This window comes from Arachis ipaensis, chromosome B4, assembly GCF_059453495.1.
Source record: "Arachis ipaensis isolate K30076 ecotype BB chromosome B4, ASM5945349v1, whole genome shotgun sequence".
Classification (NCBI taxonomy): Eukaryota; Viridiplantae; Streptophyta; class Magnoliopsida; order Fabales; family Fabaceae; genus Arachis; species Arachis ipaensis.
In genome coordinates, this window is record NC_142439.1 from 81,370,137 (window position 1) to 81,375,315 (window position 5,179).

Below are 5,179 nucleotides of genomic sequence, written 5' to 3' on the forward strand. Positions count from 1 at the left end.
CTTATGAGATTTGCATTCACCTTAGTGACCGGGTCAGTGAGGAGCTCCCATCTTCTCCTTTCTACCTTCTCTGTGATTTCGGGGCATTCAGTCTTCTTAACTTCAAATCCCAGCTCATAAATAATTTCCTTATCAACCATCCACCCGTATTGCAATGCATGATGCAAGCTTCTAAATCTCTTCTCATCATATGGGTGTTCTTCCATGGGTTCTTTCCCTTCCCTTCTCTTAGAACTTGAAGATGCCATGAATGATGATTTAATATGTGAAGGTGGTAAGGTTGTGGAGACTTTTGGTTGTTTAGAGTTTTATGGCAATGAGGAGAGTGAGGGGAGGAATGTTTATAATTGGATAGGGGGTGTATTGTACCGAAATGAAGAGTGTTGAAGGTGTGTGATGACAATGAAGGGTGGTATGGACAAGGGTTGTTTATATAGAGAAACTGTGAGAGAATGGAGGGTGTAGATTGATGAAGAGGTCACTTGATGGACGGTTGGGGTTATGCATGGCTAGAAGACAAGGATCATCACTTTATGATGGGGATTGCTCGGTCTTCTAGGGGTCCCTTTTTTTCAATGTTGCATGGCAACATTTTCCAACGTATTCCCTCTTTAGAACAAGTGTGTAGCCCCTCTTCTTTAAGTGGTGAAATTTCCCCCATTTAAGTGTCCAATCAATCCCTTTTCATGCTTCTTTTCCTTTCCTATAAAGATTTGAAATAAGGGAATTAATATATAAGAAAATTAAAACTCTACGGCTAGAATAAATTGAAAGAAAGGATTTGATTGTTTGTTTATGAATTTCAACTAACTAACTAACTATTGGTGGTTCCTTATATGCATTTTGGTGGCACCATGGGGTGACACCAAACTTAGTTTGAAGCACTGTGATGAAATTTTTGTGTTCAAAGCTCCCAAGACTAGCATGCAACTTGGTTTGCTTTGAACACCAAACTTGTTCCTCACTATACTCTGCATAAGAAGATTTTCACCAATTGTTTGTTAAGTTTGGATTGAAGCTCATAAAGATTGACTTATTCATTATCATCTGAAAGCATATAAAACATGGGTTGCCTCCCATAAAGCGCTTCTTTAGCGTCACTAGCTTGACGTTTTTCTTTCATCACGGTGGTTGGTAGTGCTTAAAGTCCTCCCCTCTTGCTGTGGACTTGTATCCATTGGTTGGATCAATGATTTCCACATATTCCAGGGAAAGAACTCTGTTGATAGTGAAGACCTTGGGTAATTGAGATGGCACAGTAGGGAGTTTAGGGGGAATATCTGGGAAGTAGGCTAAGACAACTCTATCCCCTGGAGAGAAGTCTTCCGTAGGGATCTTCTTGTTCCTCCATCTTCTTGGTACCTTCTTCTTTGTTTCTTTTGAGGTTGCCTTCCCCTTGGTGACCTCTTTTCTCCAAGGAGTTGTGATGCTTTCTTCACCTGCCTCTAGAGGTTTGGGTTCCTCCAATTTTTCCTTGAGCTATGGAAGTTGCTGTTTTCCTTGTTTATCAATTGAAGGGGTTTCAGAATGAACTAGCTGTGCTTCAGTGCTTGTCTCCTCCTTCATTGTCTCCTTATCGTTTGTGCTTAGTTCCTTGTCCTCTTGATCTGTCTCTTGTGAGAAGTTGAAAACATTGAAGCTGAGTTGTTCATCATGGATTCTCAATATTAGCTCCCCTTTCTCTACATCAATAAGTGCTCTGGTCGTAGCTAGAAATGATCTTCCCAATATGATTGGGTGAGTGTGACTTTCTTCCATGTCCAGAATGACAAAGTCTGTTGGGAGAAAGTACTTCCCAACCTTTAGCAACACATTTTCCACCACTCCTATTGCTTACTTTTGAGTTTTGTCAGCCAGTCTGATAATGACATCTGTGGGCATTATCTCATTGATCTGCAGCCTCTTCACCAGGGATAAGGGCAGTAAGTTGATGCTGGCCCCTAAATCACATAGTGCTCTGTCGAACATGTTTTCTCCTATGGCACAAGGTATATGAAAACTTCCTGGGTCTCTTCTTTCTGTAGGCAACTCAGGTTGAATAAGGGCACTACATTCCTTGTTCATCACTATAGTCTGCCCTCCCTTGAGTGAGCTTTTCCTGGGAAGAAGTTCCTTCATATATTTGATGAATGCAGGCATTTGTTGAATTGCCTTGATGAATGGTATGTTCACATGCAGAGATGCAAACAAGTCTAGGAACCTTGAGTATATTCTTTTTCCCACAGCACCATTGAGCAGTTGAGGGAATGGTGCATAGAGCTTCAGCAGCTCTTGTTGTGCGATTTCTGGTTCTTTGTGATCTCTATCCTCCTCCTTAGTTGAGTTGTCTTTAGGTTGTTTGCACATTCTGCCTTGCTTGTCTTCAATCTCTTGATCACTTGTAGTGACCATTTTGCAATCTTCCCATCTTACTTTCTTTGCTTCTCCCTTGGGGTTTTTCTCAGTGTCACTTGGGAAGCTATCAGTAGGTTTGGGAATCTTCTCAGCTAAATATCCCACCTGGAATTCTAGCTTCCTAATGGTCTCTCCCTAGTTCTTTATATTGGCTCACACCTCCTCCTTGAACACCTTATTTTCTTGAATCTCTTGGCTTATTCCTTCCAGTAAGGCTTCAATCTTAGAGAGCCTGTCATCAATTGATGAGTGGTTCGGAGCAGATGTGCTGTTTTGGTTTTGATAAGTATGTGGAGAAGTGTTGTTGTGGGGGTGTTGAGATGTCCTCTGGGTGAATTGTTGGTGAGCTGCATTGTTGTTGGAGTTGTAACGTCTCTGGTCTTGGTTTTGATCTTGCTCACTTTCCCACCCAATGTTCGGGTGATTTCTCCATCCAGGGTTGTAAGTCTTGGAGTATGGATCATAGTTTTTCCTTGGTGAATTCCCAATGTAGTTGGCTTGCTCCTGACTCCCTTCTGCTTCTTGGTTTACTCCTTCTTGTGTTGTTGATGAAGTGGAGATTGCTGCTACTTGGTTCATCTCCGTCTTCTTGGTGAGGTCAGCAAGCTGTTGGGTAATGAGCTTGTTTTGGGCCAACAGAGTGTCTACATTGTTTAGCTCCATTACTCCTCTTGTGTTCCCTCTTTCGGAAGCATAGAAGTAGTCATTTTCTGCTACTGTTTCAATAACATCTATGGCTTCCTCAATGGTCTTCTTCTTGTTCAAGGACGCTCCAGATGAATAGTCTACTGCCTTCTTTGACTCATAAGAGAGCCCTTCATAGAAAATGTGCAGCTGGACCCATTCGTTGAACATGTCAGGTGGACACCTCCTTGTTAAGTCTTTGAACCTCTCCCATGCTTCATACAGAGTCTCACCATCCTGTTGCCTGAAGGTTTGAACCTCAGATCTCAGCCTATTGATTCGTTGAGGAGGGTAGAATCTTGCTAAGAATTTGTTCACCACATCCTCCCAAGTTGTCAAGCTCTCCCTTGGGAAGGATTCCAGCCACTTGGCTACCTTGTCTCTGAGTGAGAAGGGAAATAAGAGCAATCTATAGGCGTCAGGATGAACACCATTAGATTTCACTGTGTCACATATTCTCAGGAAGGTGGTCAAATGTTGGTTGGGATCTTCTTGAACACCTCCTCCAAACAAACAGTTGTTCTGAACAAGGGTGATGAGCTGTGGTTTAAGTTCAAAGTTGTTGGCATGGATTGTTGGTTTTTGGATGCTACTTCCACAATTGCCTGGGTTTGGATTAATGTAAGAGCCCAAAACTCTTCTATCCTCCCCAGCATGATTTGCTCCACCTCCTTTGCCATGGTTGTGAATCTCTTCTTCATGATGATTTTCCATATTTTCTTCCATGTTTGGTTCAAAGTATTCCTCAAACTGTTCCTCTTCTTCTTCAGCACCAACTACTCGTTTTCCTTTTGCCTCCCTCCTTAGTCTAAGGAAGGTTCTCTCTGGTTCAGAATCAAAGGAAGTTGAAGCCCCACTTCTTCTCCCTGTCATACAACCAACAAGTACAAGCAGAGAATATAGGTGCAGACAGTATTTGTGTCAGAATTGATGTTAGTTGTGGGTGATGCAATATATCAAACAGTTATTGGGTTAGCAAACAGAATTGAAAATAACAAAGAAAAACAAAAGAGTAGAGGGAGAAGAGAAGAAGTTTAACTAAAACAAAAAGTAAATCACTCAAACAGAAAATGAAATACACAAAATAAAATGCTCAATCTAGTGATCTTCCAATCTAATCAATGTTGATGCACAATCAATCCCTGGCAACGGCGCCATAAACTTGATGCACGGAAAACTTGTCTCTCAACAAATCTCCCTTCAGCAAGTGTACCGAAGTTGTCGTCAAGTAAAAACTCACAATAGAGTGAGGTCGAATCCCACAGGGATTGATTGATCAAGCAACTTTAATTAGAAGAATGTTCTAGTTGAGAAAATCCAAAATTTGGGTTGAGAGTTGCAGAAAATAAAATGGCGGGAATGTAAATAACAGAAAAGTAAATGCTAGAATTAAAGGACTGGAAGTAAATGACTGAAAATAAAGTGCAGAATTGTAAATGGGAATGGGGGATTTTCTCATAAAAGTAAATCGCAAAAATTAAAGAGAATGGGTGAGATTAGAGATGGGGAGTTCATTGGGCTTAGGAGATGTTGCAATTCTCCAGATCAAGTTCATTTTCATCTCTTCCTCAATCAATGCACTCATTGATCTCCTTGGCAATCTTAAGTGATTGAATTACAATTCCTTGCAATTCAATCTCTCAAATCTTGATCAATAGCCAATTCCTTGGTCAATTTCTTATGAGAAGAGATGAAGTATGGTCACTGATTATACCACATGCATTTCCCAAACCAAGTATTGAGAGGGTTACAGTCACATACCCATCCAAACCCAATTTGGTCCAGCATGAGAAAGCATTTCTAGCTTGATCTCTTCATTCCTCTTCCAAGGTTCAAAAGAGATCCAAGTTTGAATAGCTTCTCTTCCAAGATAACTACTCAATTGGATGAAGATCGAAAGCATTCAAGTAAAATCAAGAGGAAAGATAGAAGAAGAACAATGAAAATTAGTATTGATCCATCAAATTACAACAGAGCTTCCTAACCCAATGAAAGGGGTTTAGTTGTTCATAGCTCTTGAAAATGAAAACAAAGATGGAGAATACATCATAAAACTAGAAATTGCAAAGAAAGAAAATACAGAGAGTGGTTCTTCAGCCTC

The 5,179-nt window shown here is 40.7% G+C and overlaps 1 non-coding gene across 1 annotated transcript; it reads left to right on the forward strand.

Annotated features, from left to right (window-relative positions):
* The first annotated feature begins 3,247 nt into the window (after nt 1–3,247).
* Nucleotides 3,248–3,351, forward strand: LOC148568114 (small nucleolar RNA R71). Its single transcript, XR_015882874.1, has one exon. It is a non-coding gene; the product is annotated as a small nucleolar RNA R71 (small nucleolar RNA).
* The last annotated feature ends 1,828 nt before the right edge of the window (nt 3,352–5,179 follow it).